The 22,448-nt window shown below is 37.8% G+C and overlaps 1 protein-coding gene across 4 annotated transcripts in view; it reads left to right on the forward strand.

Annotated features, from left to right (window-relative positions):
• Positions 1-22,448, forward strand: part of LOC124635107 (mitochondrial cardiolipin hydrolase-like) — a 106,015-nt gene that overhangs the window by 69,606 nt on the left and 13,961 nt on the right. Inside the window, exons 1-2 of one of the 4 annotated variants that reach the window (XR_006984964.1) lie at positions 9,984-10,030; positions 12,573-12,607. The exons of 1 other annotated variant lie outside the window; for it this stretch is intronic. The gene's annotated coding sequence lies outside the window, so the exon portion shown is untranslated. Of the gene's footprint in view, positions 1-9,983; positions 10,031-11,098; positions 11,124-12,572; positions 12,608-22,448 lie in introns of those variants that run through there. 2 more of the 4 variants (XR_006984965.1, XR_006984963.1) reach the window with 2 other exon arrangements.

A 22,448-nucleotide genomic window follows, 5' to 3' on the forward strand; every position in this document is an offset into this window, starting at 1 on the left:
CGATAACGTCGGCGTATCGCTTCCCGCTGGATCCGACCGCGTGAATACAAATTAAATATAATGTAGGATGTCGACGAGTGGACAACCATTATGCGTTTTGAATGCTGTTTTATGGTACTTTTGTGAATGGGCCACGTAGAGGGTTGTGTTCAACGCTTGAATTCTTAAAGCGCAATTAAAAACCAATGGCGTGCAGGGTTAATTTATGCATCACATTGAACTTGAAAAAGTTCTACCTTTAGAGACCTACTAATACACATATATGTAAGTGCTACAGTATCGGTCACGTCAGCACTGGCAGACAATGTGGAATTTTAATCTATTTAAACAGAGTGCATCAACGAAGTATATAAAACGCTTGCTAGTAAAGTGTTTCCATTAAGTTAATTCCCTGTGCCCACAATAGATATCTGAAGGCACTCGAACCGTATCAAGACTAGAATAGTTGACAAGGAATGCCGGTCCGCCATGTTGGCTGGCGCACGCGCCGCTGAGCGCCAACTAATTAATACATGCCCTTCCAACTCTTCATTAGCGAGCAGACGCGTTTTTGTCGAGATCGGTGCGCGAGCGCAAGTTTTTCGCGTCCGCGCGTGCGCCGCGGGAAATGAACGCAGTCGCACATAGGAAACGCTATGAGACGCGAATGCAAATAAACATGCTACTATAAAAAGTGATTTTACACCAAGTCATCATACCTTTAATCTGATAAGTACAAAGTACTACGTTTTTGTCATAAACGGGTTTATTTTTTATCAGTCAGGTATTATTTTTTTGTCAGAAGTCGTCGACTCCATTCAAGAATTTTATAAATCCTCTCACACATTTGAATAAGAAGTCAATATTAATAAATCATAAATATAAGCAATAAATCCGCGGAGTATGAAACTACTCTGTAATTAAAATTGTATGATCAGTTTAATTGCGATCGTGTCTATGGTGGGGGTTTATAGTTTTGCCTTTAAATTCTCACTAACATAAACTTTAGTTTTTTCGCTAGTCGAGAACTACACGTACCAATATTAATAAGATGGTGTTTTACGATTCCCTCCAGTGATATGTTTAAATGTCGGTTTTTATACGGTTATGATATTACGTTTTTTATAGTTTCCGGTTTTCGAGTCTGCGGGTTATCTTTATGTTCTATTTTATTGTTGTCTTGTTCAAACGTAGGCACGGTTTTTGTTAGAGTAAGCACTTTTTTGGGAAAACCTCGAATATAAAATTATCAGTTATTTGATCAAGGAGCGAAGTTTGTGATGCGGACTTTATGGCCATACTCTTAGACTGGTACCCGTAAATTAATTGAAGTTTTTATGCATCTTTATTTTGATGTGGTCTTGCGGTTACTTGCCCATTATCACAAGTTTAATTTGAAACCACATAAAATGGAGTCGATTTCTGCGAAACGTAAAATTAAAAGCACTCGCTCGAAGAGTTTTTATCATAAATATTTACAAGAAACTCTTAACTTACTCTGTGACAAAAAAGGAATGTTTCGAATGCCAACGTTTTCGGAAGCAAGACGTGGTGAATGCAAACTACATTATAGCTATAAAAAGGCCTTGATTGATATGGGTTTTGTTGCAAAAACTTGGCCACGTGCAAACTTTTGGCTATCAAAGCGATGGCATTGACCTTTCCGATTGATTCGACAGATATCGGACGGACAATAAGGCTGAAATAAGAGCTTAACTTTGTCCAGGGTTGCCGCACTCTCGACAAACATTATAACTTGCTAAAGTAACATTGTCATAAAAACTTCCAAGAGTGTTTAGGAGATCGTTGTTTTGATCAGATTCCTGTATGTTTAGTACCCCCGATATTCGTTCTAAGTATTGTCTACCATGGTTTGTGAGTCGTTAATACACATGGGTTTATGATAGCCACGTAAGTTATGTGCTTAACAATTTATAGTCGCTTTTAGTCCGACTTAGAAATAAAATGATTGAGGTGGAACGTGCCATAAAATGAAACTGTATTACGTTTAATTGAGACTTTTATAATTATGTGTGCTATAATGTTGTTGTTTTTATTATTTGTTTAATTCGTACTTGTAATAAAACGGTCTTTAATGTATTTAAAAGTTAAACAGACTAATTACTTAATCCCAAATATAATTTTATATTACTTTTTGATATTTAAAAGATTCTCTTGATAAAAAGTTTTTTATTGATTCATTTATAGTTTAACTTTTCATGTCCAAAGATAATATAACTGAAAGCATCAATAGCTCAATAGCAGACATGCCACGTACATTCACTTTCCACAATACCAATTGTTGACTCCCCGTCTTCATAATCTTCATAATTAATTAACATAAGATTTCACACATCACAAGTATATCAATTTCCATACCTACTACTATTGGTGAAATCTCCGCATTTTGAGTATGTTTCTGATAATCTGTTTGCATTTTTTATGAATACTTTATAGTTTTAGTAGATTGTAATGATGATGTGTGAATGATGTGGTCGCCTATAATTGGGAGCGCACACTTCACCTATACAGTCGAATAGCATAACTAATATAATCGTGTAGCTTCTGTTGCAATCCAATATAAATCAATAAATACCTAAAGTATTAACTAAAAAGTAATCCGACCAGCCCTAATAACGGGGAAAATGCAAAAACACGACGGGCGGTCGGCCGGTCGGTTCGGATGGCTCTGTTTGACTCCCGTATCCGCCTGTCCAATCCACCATTAACAGGGGAATGTATTGTAAGATAATAATGACAGACTCTTTACGTGTTACACTCAATATTGTTTGGGCTTTAGTGCATTTCCATAATCTTGTGTTTTGATGCTTTTGATGTTTGATGCTCAGTGCTCGGTGCTCACCCCGGGGAGTACGATTAGCGGTTTTTTTACTACGTTATTTTTGTAAAGATAAAAAGAAAAATGAATGCGTTTCATGAGATGTTGCAAAATTAATTTAGATGTGAGTCAGAAGTTGTCCACATCTACTTATTAAGCGATTTTCATAAATTCCGTTGTACTAGTAAAATAAAAATAATAATAAAAGGCTAAAAGAAAAATAATCACTTGGAAAATCTTTTTACACAATTATCAACTTCATACGTTCCGCATGTTTTCGAATTAGGTATTTTATAAAAAATTACCGAAGTTATAATTTAATTGAAAAATCTGAAAGTCAGTTATGTCTATCGTATTGGTGTCAAGGCTGTAATTAGTAAGTCTGTAATTTATTGTCAATATTATTCTCATTTAGGTAAGTTTTAGAGCCGTGTAACGGTTTCTGAAGATATTTATTCAATTACTGTTTATCAACACTTTTAATCATAATAAAATTTAATCCTTAATAATTTGCTGTAAATTTGAATTGCAATTACGTAGTCCTTCATTAAATATAATTGTCATATTAATAGTTTTGCATTTCGCAGAAGTACGTCGCTTCGTCTAAATATGAAATTATCAAAATAATGCACGTTTCCCGCACAGGCGGGCGACACAAAGCAGGTCGTTACATCCAGCCCGGCTAGCCTCCTACATAGTTCTGCTCAGTTAGTCATAACTTCCGACATATCAAACACTTCACTATTACGTTAGGGAAGTTAGTTTCCGTCCTCTATACACAACTATACCAACAACTTTATCGCCCTACACATAGAGGTCACAATTGAATACAAAAGCGCAGTGTTCGCAAACTTAATTATACAGTTCGCAGCCAAAATCTAACCTATTCAAGCGGTGTCAGGACTGACATTAGCATATCCGACGTCGGCAAATACAATTTTGTTTGGCAGTACATTTGGCTTACCATAATGAGTGGTTTATGGTTCGTGCGATGTACGTGGGTAGACTGACACTCGCGGTCAAGGTTACGCCGTCCGTCGTCCTGCGAAGGTCACGGGACCGGCCGAGACCCTGTCTGTCCTTACAACTTCTGGGAAAATTATACGCTCAGGACACTCGCCTTTTAGATGCTTATCCTTCGAGATGTGTGAGAAACATGGTGCCCACTACATTTATAGGTCAACTCGGTTTAATGTTGCGTCTCTTGGAATGGTATACTTAGTCAAAATGACGCTTATACTCGTTCAAATGCACCTGACGAAAGAGAACATTAGTGTACTCCATACTTATGTGCTTAGCTAAGCGCAAAGTCTACTATATACTGTGTCACATTGTATCGTAACATGCAATGTACCAATTAACCTTTCAAGAATGCAGTCTCAATAAAAATTAACTACTCACAAGCAAAAGCTTAAACAACACAGCCTCTATTTAACCCGTTTCTGAGCGCCATTTATGAATGAACCGACCGCACAACGATTAGTAAAGCAACTATGTTTTCAGTACATAATGCATGTTTTTAGTTACCATTACGCCATATAATTACGAGAACGAACCCATATTTTGATATCGCGTTATAATTTGCAGGCAATTCCGTCGCTACAATGTGGACGCCTGATACACATCAGTGAAACATGATGATACCATTATGTCTTTATTGTACAACCTACACGCCATAGAAAACTCACTGAGATAACATCTCACACAAGTAAATGTCATATGAATGTAATTTACGAAGTTTTGTATGCAGAAATGTCGATTTACTAGCTCAACCTGCGCTCCGAAATGGGTCTTAGGTCATTCATCATTGTCGAAATGTGGTAGTTAAATCTAGCTTCTGCTAGATCTGTCAAGGTCTTTACTAAAACTGGTCTTAGATGTCTGTGTACACAGTCATAAACGGCTAAAATCTCTCTATGCTAGTGGCAAAATAACTCGGTTCAACTAACACAACTTACACTTTCCAACACGCTGAATAGCCAAAGAACTCACAAACAGTTCGGATCCATTAATTACCTAATCAGTTCATTCAACTTTCCGCGGGAAACGGCAGCTGGCGTTTGTACAATATACCATTATTTTCAGATTAGCACACGATCCGAAAATAACGAACCAACCATTTTTGGCGATCGTTACCTCTTCCCCCAAGCATAACATCTTCAATACGAACAGCTATTTATTTAAAAAATTGTTTCCTCATTACCTTCCGGAGCATTGTCCCGCACTAAATTGATGATCGCAATAAGGTATCACAAAACGCACCACTTAATTCGTCAAAGGGGAGCCATCAATCTATTTTCACCGCGGCCTTGGTCATGAAAAATGTTAGTGACTTCACTGGGATCGATCGGCCATTATAAATACGGTTATTATACGCTGTATCGATCCCCCGAGGTTCAAGGTAGGCTGTACTTGAGTACTTCTTGTCTTCTTTCTACTTATTCTTATTTGAATAATGATCGCTTTCAACGGTTGTACGAAATACAGGCGGGATCCCGTCGTCTGGAAAATCATCAAATTCTACATCTCTGTTGATGAATTTCTCATAAACCATTTGTCGTTTTGCAGTTGTGCTAACTCATCAAGATTGTTGTTTAGATATACTTTGGGGCCTTTGATGGACATTTGTTAGATGTTTTATTCAGTCCTGTCCGGAATAAGATTTGATGGCGTGGGCGTGGGCGTTTGTAGGAATCACACATAATTACCTTTATATGTTGTTGTATATAGAGAATCTCCCATCGTTTGACTTGTGCCAAATAATATTTTATTTTGAAACTCTAAAGTTAATAGGCTGACAACCATTTGATTAGCTACATATTAATAATTATAATATCTACCGCTGCTTTGTTTTAGTGACGAAAATTAGTTTGTTTTTATAAACGTTAACCTAAGAGTGAATAAATCTCTTCACACCCAGAGCATTGAAGTTTTCAGTCTAGTCTACTGCAATTTCAGTCAACAACAATTTTGGGAAAGTCCTGTGTTGATACATAACACTTTTTCACATGTCTACGTAAATTATAATTCTTTAAGTACTGGCCTTGTAGAGATCATTGGCAAAACTAATACTTAGCACGTTGGCGTAGTGAGGCCATCTTAGTTCAGCGACACTAAGACGAAATGTGACGAAGGATGACTTCCGTCTCCAAGGGAATTTCACAGCGAATTCTTGGTGAAATTCTTGTGTGTAGACATTCTTTAAAAGGTACTGTGTGATATGAAATAGGGCTTACTGTAAATGGACTTTTCAAGGTTGTCAAATGTTCACTTTAGATTTTAGGTGCTCCATATCGTATATTTCTTCCTTTCTTTACCACCCGCCTTACAACACTGAACAAAGTTATTATCAATACATTACCTCAGTCAAACGACCTCGCATTATACCCAGAACAGGATTACGTAATGTCGAAAACCATTACTCCGTCCCGATCTCTAATCCATCGTGTTTTACGAGAAACCATGAAAAACGATCGTTTCTTCCGAAAGCGCCGGTTTATCGCTTCGGGTGTCTTGCCAACTGTCCATCATATAGGTTCAAGGCCGGCCATGTCAAAACATTCAGCTGATGTAAGTACTAGAGAATCTCACTGATCTGATATAATAAATGAGAACATTTTTAATGTGACTGTGGGCGGCTGACTATGGAATTTGGTATACATATATCTGGGTATGTTTCCTACACAAGCACAGACCACCCAATTTATTATGCATACCCACTTTGTGACCACTGTGGGAGAAATGATAAACCCTATGTGCTGATCTAGAATGTATTCGCTAGGTATACACAAAATTGTATCCCAATCCAGTCGTCCGTAAAGGCTTGCCGGATTTTTGCGTAACATGCCCAAAATATCTAAATGGTGCAGTCGTGCAGAGGACAACGAATGTGCTCTTAAAAGCTTGTTACGATTGCTTTATGCATTTGGAACTCGCTCTAGTATTTTAAGTATTCAGCACGAGTCCTTTTGGTGATCTTTCAAAGATATCAAATGAGGCTAAAGGAACAATTTTACTTAGCCGTCGTACATCGCTCTTTTCGCAAGCTTACTGAACTATGTTTGCTTAATAGAGATGCAATGTAAAGCATGAATTTCGAAAATCTCGTTGTGAGCTCATCGCAAATGGGTGTAATCGCAGGATAGGAGCACGAACGTCATTTCATCTAATAATAATGCATTCCGTAGCGAACAGTGTACCGGCGGTGGCGGTGTTTCCTCTCGCTAGGAGTAGTTTACGTGTTGAATGTTAAATATTGTCGTCATGTCTGTCTGTCAGTGCACGTGTTCCGAGGTTCAAGGGCGGTTCGCCGGTCGTTACACTTCGCTTTTTGCGCGTTTGCGTAACTATACCTCTCCAGACACATAGATTGATGACTAAACCATGTAAACATGACATCGTGGCTGTGACATGTTCGGAGCGAATCTTGGCATCCGGCTTGGTCGCACACCGATACCCATGGATTCAATCTGATTATTTATATTAGTTTTTGTTCACACAAGAATGTTGCGTGATTTCGCCAGATTTTCCACTTAAAACAGCTTATTACGCAATACACTGATTGCTTTATTAGGCACAACTATATAAATAAACATCACCCATATTAAATTGACGCAAAAACTCAGTTTTCAGTGCAAAAAGTTGTCAGTCAAGAACGCTAGTCAATTGCTTTATTAGCAGACTGATGTCTTAGTAACGATTCGATTATTTATACATGAACAGTGTAGCAACTAGATAAACGGGGCAACGGGGACGTAACTAGGTAGCCAATGTTTAATTCAATATATTGCCGACTCCATAAAGACATTGGCAACTAAAACAGCCAATAAAATCTTTATCAACGTCTTATTTTTCCATCCACGTACACAATTTAGTAATGGATTACACCGAACAATTGCTTGACGTCAAATTAATTCTTATTTAAAAGTTTTTATAAGCGGGTACGTTGGCAGCATTATTTGGTCTAAGTACCTCGGGGACTACGGCATTTGTTATGTAAAATAAATATGCAATTTGTTTGTCCGTCTGTTTGTTCACACAGTCGCTCCCGACGCCCCCTGCCGACGACAATGTTTATTTACTACGTAAACACGAGCATCGCTGGCTTCCGAATCAAATCGACTTTTGTAACCAGTTCCCGTGGTCTCGAACCATCGACATCCCAAAAAGAGGAATGGATGGACGTGCTCTAATTTAAAAAAACACAGTAGCGGCGGTTATTATGTCTTTCACACCTTTTTGTTAAGGATTCTCATGTACTGGAGAAACGGTTTCAACTGCCGATTATTATTTGAAAAGCGTTTCTTCATTTAGATTCCTGTATTTAAGTATATCTAGTTCGGCGAGTGTGTTCTTTGTATTCCGAATACTATCTTGAATTTATGTTGATTTAATTCCACTTTCCAAGGTTATAGTTTGCGTAATTTGCTTAGAATATAAATCAGTTCAATACACTTTATATTTATCAATTCTTATTTTATTCACTCAGGGTCTCAGTCTTGATCAAGGAAAAGCATCTTTTTCCGAGCACTCAGCTTATAAATCCAATGACGCAGCACTTTAGTGAAACCTAAAAACTGTGACATGTACAATATAAAACCCTTATGCATATTTAGCGACGGAGTTGTCCAAATTATGTAGACTGTAGGCGTGTGAATCACTTGGTCACTAGTAGCTACTGGCCAAGGTCACAGGGGACCTACGCACCAATCAAAATTTTATGGTGCTTCATACCCGTGTCTCTAAATATAGTTAATGCTCTTGGTGAGCGAGGCCTTTTAAGGGGTTTTCTTTGTCCATCCTTCTTTATTTTGTGTTTGTTTTACAAATGCTTGCAAAAAATTAAGGGTGATTGGTCAGTTGGGCTTTTTGTCCGTTTGTCAGTCAGATTAGGTTTTGTAGGCTTTGAGTGTCTGTAAAATAATTACATGTACTTGGTGATCACTAAAAATATTGTATTCGAAACACAGAGCCGGCGATTAGATATAAACTAAGATGCGCATTACAGTAAATGACAAATTAGATCAAAAATTGCTCTAAAGAAATAATTTCAATCCAAGAACAGTGGTTATATTTTAAATTCCTAAACTTGTTATTGTCAACAATTTCAAAGCGAGTACGTACAAAAATCTAAGATCACATCATCATTCATGAATGCAGACCAACTGTTCGTTTGCAAATGAATCATAACAGCTTCGTCGCTTTATGCCTACATCCTTTCTGCGAACTCGGAGACTCTGACATCCGTACCGCTTTGTATCGGCTTGACTCAGGGTTCAGAGGTCGCTACCGAGCATAGCCAAGTAGTGTATCTACCACCCAAGCTCCTACCAGCGGAAGCAAGGGTCATCGGTTCAAATCAGTTTACGAAAAACTATGCCGACGACCCAAGACGGCCGAAATTGAATTAGAAGGCGTTGTCACGAATTATGTACATGATTGCTTGATGTACGGCCAGCGATTACCAATTGGTTTTTAATTACATGTGGATAATTACTCGTTGCGGTACGTTGAACTGGATGTCGAGGATCGGGTGTCTTGGCTTCACTGAGATGAGCATTTGATTGGGTAGGGCTGAAGTCCAGACTATGGAACTATAGTTTAGTAAAGAGTATTGAGAAGGCGTCTATCAATATTCTAGTTGTACTATTTTCTCTAGCATGTGCCCGGGTAAATAATGTGAGTGATGTGATGGGAACCGTAATGCAAACCAGGAATTATAACTTCGATATTTAGGGGCCTTCTCTTATGGGAAGTGGTGTCTCCTTTCCAACAAGATATCGTGCTATTATTACTCTTCGATGAACAGCAATGTACACGATTCCGATTCCGCGTTTACAACAAAAAGCACAAAATCAGCTGTTATTAAATACCGGTGTTCGGCGAACCAGGAAGAAAATACCTTTTACATTTCGTCGAGTCTTTCCTGATAAATTAATTAAACGGCCAGCTTGCTCCGACGGCCGTGACCCCAAGCTTCCGTTCCGCTTTACAACAATCTTCGTACTCTTTCACTGCATTAACTCGAAAGGAAACTAATGTATTAGTAATTGGCAACTTGATATTCTGTTGGGCATTTTTTGTAGAACCATTAGGATCTAGGTTCGGAGTAATTGCTCTATTTGCCTAGTTAGTTGTGAACTGGTTGGAAGCGGTTTGTGTTCGTTGTTGGGCTGTAGTTCGTGCGTTGGTTTAATGAAAAGAATTTTGGTGGTATGTCCTAGGTTTAACATGATTGTTGTGTTGTTGTACAGGGATATTGCTGTTGTGGATATTATAAGCTATGGTCAGTTAATGATGGTTTTAATTGAAAAACGACTGAACCACATAGCGTTGACCAAATAAAAAAACTGACTAACTTTAAAATGTAGGTACAATATTTTTGAAAGTATTACTTCATGATTACACAATGTTTTTCAAGCAAGTTGCCTTCAATACCTATCTATATACCGATAATCTAAAAAGACCAAGATAATTTGCCAAAATATTTACATGTTATCCTGTATGATTAGATTTCCATGGAACTACATTAATATGCAGCCGTTTGGCAAACACTTGAGTCACCGGCTCGCCATTCGAGCGCAGGCGCATAGTAAAATGACTCAGTACATAACACTTGTAGCTGATACTAAACGATACCAACAATTGTGGTATTTTTAAACATGATAAGATTGTGTGACACATATTTTTATAGTTCGGCCATTCAGAGAATGCGTTCCTGACACGTCGCGATTGAACTGACGACGTAACTTTGCAATGGCGTTGCAGTTACGATAAAAATATTTTTGCTGGTTGTTTACCGTTTTAACAATTGAGGAGCATTAAAACAACATTATTATATCAATAATCAATGAATGTAGTTACGTCGTCAGTTCAATCGCGACGTGTCAGGAACGCATTCTCTGAATGGCCGAACTATAGTCCTAATTCGTAATTCAATTTTATGAGATCTCGTTTTCGCAAGAAGTCAATAATGGGAATTTTATTGTTTCTCGTAACATTTGCATATGCATGGTGTTATAAATAATAGCATATGTGGTCATGGCTGAGTAATCATTTACTTACTTGCATCGATAATGTTGGTAATTTGTATTCGTCATCTTGTTAGATAAGTTTATTATTTCCTTATGGTCATCGGCTAAAATATGTTGTGTGGTTTCAAAGATATAAAAGCAAACTTTACCCTTTTATTTCTTTGATTTTCATTCTGAGTAAAATTTTCTGAGTATAATCAATTGTTTCGCATAATAAAAGGTGTTTCATCTTTAATATTCTGCGGAAGTTGCGAAAGCCGAGCCTAAGATAAGTGAGAGTTAGTTGTAAAGTATACGTTAGTTTAATAAAACAAGCTCTTCCTGGTTAAAAAGAAGTAGAATAACAAAATGACAAACGATGTCTAATTAGCGCTAATTGGTAATGTGTGGTGATAAATTTATTAATAACATCGTGATGATATACGTTATTCCCAAGAATCAAGCTATAACTGTGACAGGGTTTTAAATTCCGATGATGGAGTATCAACATGTGAGTTCGTTTGATCATCTAATTTAGGCAGACGGACGACAATTCCTATAATAACATACTGACGTAACATTATTTGTATTAGCAGCCAAATATGAATTAGATATTTTTTGTATTATCACATCATATTTATATAGGTTTGGACATGATAATAAATTGAACGTATGTATACATTATCAATTTGTGATGCTGCAGATCAATGATCGCTTAGTTTTTTATATTTTTTTGGCACTAGCCCAGTGTACGAACATCGACGTCTATAAAAGGATCGTGTGATGTCTGGCAATCATTTTTATATGATGTACCTCTTAATTGCTCGTACAGAATATGGGTTTTATATCTATACACCGTGAGAACAGGCGGTGATGGCATTTCTGAATATTATTTTACGACTATGTTTTATGAGCGTTGCAACGATTTAGCCTGGAGTTTCATTAATTCGAACGTTCCTATGATTAAAGTGATGTGTTGTGTTGTCTATAATTGTTACCTGCGACTTGTGATCGTTTCTTGCTTGCGGTCATTCTCTTCATCTTTAGCTGTACTTTTTTATGATGGAACATTCCTGAATTGGATTGTCTAGTGATCACAAGGTTTATTGCTAAGTGTCATTGGGCTTTCATACATGCATTCGCGGAAGCGGCCCGATAGACACTCTTGTTTATTACTTGTACATGAAACTTCATTATGAGACACTAAGCGCTGAAATTCTTAGAGGTACTCTAGGAAAACAGTTGGGTCTAGTCGGGCTGATTACATTTTCTCTGGCACGAACAGTACAGGAGTCGTAAGTTATATTATTTTTTTGTAAAGGCCAGTGTAAAGTAGTTGTGATGATGAATTGATGACCGGCTCCAGGTTGGAACAAACATGGCTAGTTATATCGTCACGCTACGGCGGGGAGGCGGTGAACTGTGGACACGATGCACGGGAAAAAATATGGCTATCCACGAACTGTGTTAAGCATAAGGTTCCTTATGATAATGGAAAGTTGTTGGAAATTGTGTCCTCGTCATAATGGATTAGTTGTTTGTGATCTTCAATAAATTCCTTAGGTCCATACAAGGTAGCAATTTTTCTGGTTCTGCGCTTTTTGTGGCCTTAACTCCTGCAATAGAGTAGTACAGGAGCTTAAAGTACTTGAAAGAAAGGGTTTTGTTTCTTCAAACGGAACTCTAAAACGCTGACACTTCATTATCCCTTAATTTGAAATCATGTTTGTTTTTGGTTCCAGATGAGGTTGAAGGCGGCCCCTTGATAACAACTATGGTGAGTTATGTTGTTATAACTACATATTTATTTGTTTAGCTACTTACAATTACGTACATTTTTTGTTGAAAAGCTATCCACAGATACTGATGACTGATAATTTGATGGATCGTGCAAATCGTGATAGTTTTTACCACCAATTCAGTTCAATTGCTTTACAATCTAGTACAATCCGTACGCGTATGACGCACATAAAACGCCGAATCATCTTCGTTATTAACAATAAGCTTAATTAATTTCCATTCGTGTTCTAAGCCAATTAAAGAAATATAAATAGAATTAAAAAGTTTCAAACCTCCTTTTCCTGTTCGCCACAATAATTTTCTGAGAACTTGAGGTTTTTGCGTTTGGTAACTTCGAATTGAAGTTTATTTTCGCCAAAAGCGCCGCAGATTGGACGGCGACAAATTTATATTGGCAATTAAATAACGGTTGTTGATTCATTCACGGTTTTAAACTTGACGCTTCGATCAGACCGCTTTGTTGATGCTGTTAAACGATTTTAGGAAATGGGAAAATGTTTCAATTCGGGAATAACAAAGGGAGGAATTGAATTGCACTTTTGGGTGTTAACTGTTTTGCATAGCTATCGATCCTGTTGAATGGATAGGCGTACGTAAAATTGTTTGGTGGTCACGGTTTTTACCACATCTCAGACGAACAACTCTCTAATTTCTTTACGTAATTAGACAACGAATTTGATATAGTTTTGAACTACCAATAGGTACTTCAAATAAATTATAATAATGAAATAATGTTTGATCCATTTAACACGTTGTCCGTTAACCACAAAATTCTCAGAACAGTTTCAAAAATTCACTTTGTTAGTAAAGTTTGCGGTTTCAGTCTTCAAAATAAAAGTTTCAACTTCGATCTAAACGGTGAAGGTGTTCCACTCGATACAATTAAACGTTTTTGTTATAGATAATTTGGTGAAATATTTCGTAGTAACGTTAATATATTGGACGAACGGTATCGTTTAATTAAAGCGATGGCTATTTTCCTCATCTGTATCTAATAAGTTTAGTGATTGTGGTACCGTATCTGATTGTAATTTCTGCCACTCCTTAATAGTTTTCCTCTTAGGTATTCCGATCATACATCCTCAATCCTCAAACAAATTCATAAGGAAATCTTCAGGTGTAGTTATAATGATGTTACCAAATGGTTGAAGTTATCAAAATTTGCAAGCTACAGATGGCTTCTGTCCACTTTTATGAGTAAAGGATTTTATAAAGAATGTCTCAGTAAATGTACCTGGTACATTTAGGGAACGGTTACCTTTTAAGGAGCTGACTTAGAAATATAACAACATCCTTACGATCCAGTTCCATTAAAACAATTTTGTTTATCATCTCGTTATGTTCTGCGCCATTCTTATGACAAATTCGCAAAACTTGCACGATTACCTCAGACCATTGTTATTTATCAGGTGGGAGTCTAAAGGGTTCACATACCTACACCATTTTATAGCTCGTCTTTATCTCAATTGAACAGCAAATAAACTTAAAGACAGTGTGTGGGTAGATTTAGAACAACTGACCAATGTTTAGAGGGCGAAATGGGAGGTTTATCGCCGTCCCAATTCACATCTAGTTGAATCTTTGTAACCGATCCCGGAATAACGGTATGTGTGAATCATTAGCTGTTGACTTTACGACTAATGCAATAGGCTAATAAAGTGTGAGTCTTGATTACACTTACACAAGATAAATTAAACATTTGATATTGCTGTGTTATTGCCATTTTATAGATGTACCGTCATGGCTGCCTCTCTGACTAACGGGGACCCGTAAATGGATGAGTCATGGTAGATGCAGGCTTACATATCAAATAACCACTATCCATTATTATTTAAGGCTTACAACTGCCCAAGCCTTGCTAAAAATACAGAAAGAATCATATAATGTTAACTGGAAAAGCAACTGACCATATCAATTCAAGATTCCGTTCAAATTCAAACACACATTATAATTTACATCCGAAATGGTCACCGAATCCTCAGAAATCCCTTCCCATGATTGGTTTATCACAAAGTCGGCACTCGTAACGATAACCCTGGCTTCCTCGAAGGCGACCCTCGATAACTGCCGATAACAATGTAAATAGATAGCGACATTTGGTGAATGGAACCCAACAGCCTAACCAGAGGATGTCACTTCATAAATATTTATAATTTTATACCGTTTTGTATCTACGTTTTGATTTTTTCTGTGATTGCTGTAGATAAGTTTATTACATTTGTTCCTTTTTGTCTTTTAGTATAGTATCGTTTGGTGACGTAAAAACAGCTACAGCATTAACATAATTATAAACCGCTAATCTACTTTTGTCAAGAGTTGTGACATATTATATTACAACGCTCTAGGTTTCTATTCGGCTTCACTTTGAAGAGCTATCTTTTTTTGTGGAACTATTCCCAGCTTTCTCTTTTGAGGGCTACCGGCTAGTTCCTTGACCTATTTCACCTTCACTTTCACCTACATTAAGCGTTTTAATGTCTCGCTCCGTTTCATCCTTTTCTTTTTTTTTCACTAAATTGTTGTTAAACAGTAAACAATTGACAATCGACATCATATTTCATCTATCACTTCAAGCAATAGAACTTTCTAGCCACGATCATTGATCAGGAAATTATAACTGATGTAATGCCACAGCGTATAACAATACCCTACAATTTAACCCTTCGGAATTCAAAGGTTAACCGTATGTGTCTTAGTATAATTATCGTGTGGAGTAACAGGATCTTGGTATGTGGGTTCTCGAGATGATAGTGGCAACATTGTATCAGGAGTAATAGGTCGCCTAATGTACTGCTATCTGTGATGGATTGCCCATGTTTCAATGCCACAACTTTTCTTCCTAATGCGATAAATTACATACAATTTATAGTTACCAGTAAGATTTGTGGTTTTGTGTCCTTTATTTTCTCATTTCTACTTTCCTGTTATGGCTCGCCAACTTAAATATGTTTACAAATATGCCAAAGCGTCAGGGTGTTAACTTCGGTGTAAGTTTCATTCAATCCATCTGTTACATAGTAGCTAGTCTCAAACCCGTCTTTATCCTCACCACATTTTTTATGCACCTAACCTTGGCCCATCCCGATCTAACGGCATCGTCATCCGACCGTTTTTTTCCAAACTTCGACGTCATTACACCCTGTCGCTACGTCCCAAATAAATTAAAAAGTCATCATACTACTCCAGTTTTTGTTTATAAGCCTCACAGTTTGGGTGATAGATTTTTTTTTCCAACAAGTGTAACTAGTCGTTTTGTTCCGTTGCGTGATTATAATTATGGTTGATTAGCCACAAATGGGCGGTCCTCGGCAATGATAAATACATTAACTGCTGATTAATTTTGTACTAGAATATCTGTTGGCTAATTAAGAGGATGTGGTTCAAGTACGTTATTTTTTGCGTTCTCGGAATAGTGATTCATAGGTATGATGAACTTTTGTAGTACAGTCCGATACAGATAATTGGGTTCCGATGGACATGAAATGTCCGAATTATGGCTAATTATTCTTCAGGCATTCGATTTAGGTTTTCTGGAGGTTGATTTTAGTAAAAAATATTAAGTTTAGTTTTATTTTTCTTCATCTAAGGTTTGCATGTCAAGCTTTACCTATCGCCGTAATACATGTCTTATCAAATCTTTTAATTCAAGTAGATACGTAATACGTACATCCCTTGATTTCCCAATATTAGCCGCATCATCGTCAGCCAAATGATGATGTTGAGCAAGAAGTCATTATCACCATTCTCGGTACTTCGGCTCCCGATCGAACATCTCGATAAGCCAGACATTGGTACTCAATAAATACTATAGTGTCTTTATCAAAATAATACAGCTGTTTTGTATGAATGACTCATGTTGTGAACCACCCGAAAAACCAAGTTATTCATGGATGACGTCATCGTTTGTGGAAATGTCTGGGAAAGAAAACCCAGGTATAGTTCGGCCATTCAGAGAATGCGTTCCTGACACGTCGCGATTGAACTGACGACGTAACTTTGCAATGGCGTTGCAGTTACGATAAAAATATTTTTGCTGGTTGTTTACCGTTTTAACAATTGAGGAGCATTAAAACAACATTATTATATCAATAATCAATGAATGTAGTTACGTCGTCAGTTCAATCGCGACGTGTCAGGAACGCATTCTCTGAATGGCCGAACTATAGTATTGTTCATCACGACCATTTAATTCTGCTTACTTTACCTGTAGGTACCCTTACAAAGGCCAAGGGCATATTTTGAGTGTATTCTCAGAATGGCCATTTTCATATAAGATTCTGGTTTTTGACTCAGATAAGACACCCCTTTTATTATTGAAAAAAACCGGCCAAGTGCGAGTCGGACTCGTGCACGAAGGGTTCCGTAAATTACAGTTAAATCAACCTATCTCAAAAACTATAAGAGATACTTTGATCAAACCAAAAATCGTTGAAAGAGTTAATTAGCATGCATCACCTCTATTTTTTTTAGAATTTTATACCCCGTAGTTATAAAAATAGAGGGGGGGGGGACATACTTTTTACGACTTTGAGAGCTGATATCTCAAAAACCGTTCACTTTAAGAAAAATGTTTTTTAGAAAACTTTATATCATTTTAAAAGACCTTTCCATTGATACCCCACACGGGTATGTACATCGAAAAAAAAAATTTCATCCCTCAGTTACATGTATGGGGGGCCCCACCCCCAATTCTTTTTTTTACTATTTAGTGTCATATTTTTGTAGCGGTTCATACAACACATATTCCCATCAAATTTCATCACTGTAGTACTTATAGTTTCCGAGTAAATCGGCTGTGACAGACGGACAGACGGACAGACGGACAGACGGACATGACGAAACTATAAGGGTTCCGTTTTTGCCATTTTGGCTACGGAACCCTAATGATAGCTTCTTGACTAACCAACAATAAATGTATTGTCAGCAAAATTATCTTCAGTCCATGTTTTATCCTTAAGCCTTTATATTTTAACAATAGATCCTAGCTTTTAATCAACTTCACAGTAAAAGCCGACACAATCATTTTAACCCCACAATGATCTTGTTCGTTATAATTATATTTTTTTCACCATAAAACCGCTTAGCCACTTCCACTACGCTTGCGGCATGACATTTACATCTTGAATTCATTTTTTTCCAATTACATTATTTTACGGGATGTTTTGACCTTAACCCGAACGCTGCAGTATTATCTCGCTATGGAGTTTATTATGACATTTACAACGAGAATCGAATAAATGATACGCTTTATTGTGGTTTTTTGTACGTTGAAATATTGATTAAACTATATCTTTTCGTCGATCTTATTGTTTATTGGGTTCTTGAGTCGTTGTGTACAGGAGTATTTAATGTTCTCGATTTAGTATAGGTAGTATTACAGTATTTTCTTCTTAAGAACGTTGATTTTTTTTTGCGTTTGCAAGGTTTTGTTTATTTGGGTTTGTTGGGTATTCATCACATATCTTGAAATTCAGCTAATATCTTCTCAGAGTAACATAATTGTAGATTAAATTAGGTACTTTACAGAAAAACTACTCATTCGCAGCTGTATATAATGTCGTGTGTACCTTTTGTCTTGTCTTCAGTACGACACTTAACGTATATCCTACCTTTACCATAACGAAAACCGCTTCACACTCCGATCTATGTCGTCCATTGCAGAAATACACGCAGACGATAAAGGCAGCTTAAAATAGAGGCTGCATTACATTCCTACAGGCTGCTATCGCTCGTGATATATGGTTATATGGCTATGCGTGCGCGCAAGGTCGGCGCGGCATCTGCTGTACCGGCCCGACCGGACGCCGGCTGTGTTCCACTCCTGCGAAGTTTACATGACGGTCATGAGCTGGTTCTGGTAATCGTTCGCTGATTTTTCCTATGTATGTGATAGTCAGTTCTGTAAGTCGGTGGTCTTCGAAGCGTGTTATGAGCTCGTGTGATGGTGGAGGCTCGTAGAGTTTAAACGGTTTCTCCTTCTACAGCTTTATGCTTGAATATTCAACATCTGGATCATTCATATGTGCCTACTCATTTATCCAAATTCTGAAGACTGGAATTAGGGAAGGGGGTATAATGATACTTCCCCTCTTCCTCAAAAAAGTGCTTATTCATGGCCCATACTTGGCCCACTCCACGCATACTTCACGATAGGTCATTTCACTTACTAGAGGGACGCTACATTATCTGAGTGTATTGTGTAATAAATTGAATAGTAGTTGCCAAGGCAACAACACCTCATTAAAGTACTGGCCATCAATCAAAGTTATCAGATCGCCAACCATGTTTGTGCAAATATCTCAACCGGAGCAGTCAGCCAGAGACTAATGAGGCGTCATACCAATAGATAATACACGAATGATGCCTAGGTTTTGTGCGCCAACTCATCTCGGCAATTGTAGGCCAGAATTCCTAAATGTGCTGCTTACGTCATGGAGTGAATGATTTGAGTCGGGTGCTGAAGCAAGTAGTTTATCGGCGAGGCGTGCCTGAAGCCAATAAATTCCGCGTCATATAAGACGCAGCTTAGCGCGCGCGCGGCGACGCTGCGTGCGAACCGGGTCACCGAGGGCTCTGACTCACGGCGCGTCCCCGCCGCGTACCTTCCATTGCAGGGGTGATTGCTCCCAGTAGCTATGCATCCGACACTTTTGTCGCGAAACCTAGCAAAAACGCGCATGCATAATGCAGGTGTACTAAATCAACATTCATTGTGCAAATTACAGGAATCACCGTCAAAGTCAAAGACAAATTCTAGAAATCCGTCCCATTCAAACAATAATTCATACATTTGCCATCTCTGGGTGTCGCTTTTGTATGCAGCTGCATTATTCCACAGATATGAAAACAAAATCTCGCGTCCTCACAGTCGGATGGACACATTGATCGCTGAACAAGTTCGAACACGCTTTTGTGAATGTAGAAAGGCGCGATTTTCTCCGGTGCATATCGCTAAAGCGCATCGTTTATGTTTGGGGCCATAAATCAGAAGTTTACCTTTTGACGTAGCCACCGCAGGTGTCCGCGCGGTATGATCGCGTCGAGACGGCATTGTGCGCTCGGCGATTGTTCCATTTCATTCACCTGCGATCTGTCCGGCCCTTATTAGCTCGTCTATCGCGAGCGTCATCCTTGCGTCCTGTTCACCGGCGCGCCGTCTCAAAGGTTGCCGTCGTCCACACAACAATTTGATATCTGGCAATTCGGTGATAAGATCCAGTCTCGTTTGTCACGCTGCCAGCGTTAGACCGGATGGGAAGCCGAGATGCTGTAATTTGGCCGCACAATACCGCGCAATAATAATCGCAGCCGTTCGTAATTGCGACGACATCCGTTGTACGAGATGTACGTACATGTGCACTCCGTGTGAAAGTTCGAAAGGGCCACTCGTTACCGGACCGAGTGTGTTATCAGAACCTGTTTTACGCATTATAGATATATCGGCTTTCTTTACCGCTCGCCACTCCAGATAACTCATGTACCGATGATTTTATTGCTTTTAAATTGACAAGACTTTTTTTGTATGCTCGTGTTCGTTAACTTAATAAGGGATTAGAAGTCGTTTCACACCTTATACGTTTTGTTGATAAAAAACAATGTGTCATGATGACAATGGAGGCCCTACCACAACATACGGTTGATTTGGTTCGACCGAGCGATTAAAGCTTTTGTCGGTTTTTAGGAGCGGAAGTTCCATTGTCGCGCCTGTCATGTGGTCACTCACGAATTTGATTTGTGTGTGTGTTTTGACAATCGCTGTTAGATAAATGCTCTTCTCACTATTGATTTACTGTTGTGTCCGGTGCCAGAGCAATGAGGTTTTCACTAACGCGATGACGGGAACGAACAAATCCCCGAAAGTTGTTTGCGCAAACTCAGGTAGAAATGCGAAGGATTTTTACGACAAAAAATCAATTGTGAACGAAGCTCAATACGATAAGATCTGTTTCCGACTGTCTACTCTCTTCAACAGATAAATGTAACGTGGGGTTTAATTTTGTAATGTTATCGATAAAAAATATTTTACTTTCGTTGTGTTGTGGGCGTGGGACCCAAGAATCGATCGAAAAACTACCGGATATCCTCTAGTGCTTAGTATTAATGTAAACGTATAATGTTATGGAAATAATACCTTTTATCCTTTTAATTCAATGGGATTAAAAGATACTGTATAATTTGTATAATCTAGCTTTTTTATTCATCGTGCCCCTCTTTACAATTCTGTTTTCATGTGATTGAATTATAAAGGGTAAAATATTCTTGTGTATTATTTTTGAGAGCATCTTGAGAAACAGATACCAGATTTAAGAAAAGGAAGTGAGGTAGACAGAGGCCAGTATTTTTTTAAATACATAAAATATTTTTTTCTTTTGATTCTTTCATGTGCAGAATATGTTTCTGTTATGGCTTCCTTATCCAATTTATCTTCCCTATTCTATTAAAACAAACTGATTTTTTAACACCATTCAATGCATGTACCATCCATCAACACTACCAATTGTCATAATCCGTTACTCAAACCATGATTCGAATAGAACCTCTGCCTCGGTGTCCATCGCCAACATCATTGAACCGTCAAAAAAACAACTAATAAGCCTTCATAAAACTATAAAAAACTATTAAGTAACTATACATCTATCTGACGGTCTTAGATGAAAGATTCAATCACGAACCGAGACGGTTCTTAGAAGCTCGCCTCGTTTTTTCGCTCAATTCAATAGTTTTTGGAGTTCCACGGGTCGTGGTTTGAAGCTGAGTTTGTAAGCGTCTGGCTCTATTTTTTTATTATGTTTGTATTTGCAAGTTACTGTTTGCTTGTCTTTTATATTCTTATTAAACTACGCGTTTGTTTCCTTGAAGCCTATATTTGCTTGCTTGTTCTTCTCGTATCTCTCATTTATGACGAGTTTATCTTCATCTTTATTCTTCTCCAATTTTGTTTAAACAACATTGGCCTTAATACCTAAACTTAAACACCTGTTTTACACTTGTCTAAAAAAATTGTGGCTGCAAAATGAACCATATATGTCAACGTCATAATTTGTCATTTTTTTAGACAAGTCTTAAACTGACGTTTCAAAGTTTTTGTGGTAAGATGGCATATATTTGTAGTTAAATATCCACGGAACCCACAGTATTCACAATTTCTGTCTTACCACATTTTTTCTTAGACACCAATCACTCGGGAGTCGTGAGCTGAGTTTTTTCAACGAGACCCGTTAGTGACCTGCACCCTACCCTCTTCCATCACAGATCACTACAAACATAAATAGTTCACACTACATCCATCCTTTGTAAGGAAACATCTTCAAATTAACACGTACAAACGCAGCGTTGGACGTTGAACTTTGCGATACCATCATCTCACCGTCTACGTTTTGTTGCTCCTATACTTTTATGAATGTGTAAAATGCTAAGTGAATTTTTTTAAGGCTCCAAGAGATTTATTTGGTTTTTTCCTGGACCACCTCGCAGATGACAGTTTGATGATTAAGGGTCGCGGGACGAGCATATGTTGTGAATGAAACGTTTCTTTTGGACACCAAATTGGGGTGAGTGTGTCGTGGGAATGTTCCCTTTTTTATGAAAGTGGATTCTTATAAAATGTTTTCTAATAACGATTGCAGAGAAAGTGGAAGAAATTTGTATTGATGTCGTTACTTTTTATTGATAAAATTTCGTCAATCCTGCTTAAACTGTACTTGTCTGATTGAATTTGGAAATATTGACGTTTCACATTGAAGTTTTCACAGCATCCAATTATTTTGGTGATGAAATTGAAATGGGATTCAATCTGAAAATTGAAAGGCTTAAGTAAA

This window comes from Helicoverpa zea, chromosome 12, assembly GCF_022581195.2.
Source record: "Helicoverpa zea isolate HzStark_Cry1AcR chromosome 12, ilHelZeax1.1, whole genome shotgun sequence".
In the NCBI taxonomy this organism is placed as follows: Eukaryota; Metazoa; Arthropoda; class Insecta; order Lepidoptera; family Noctuidae; genus Helicoverpa; species Helicoverpa zea.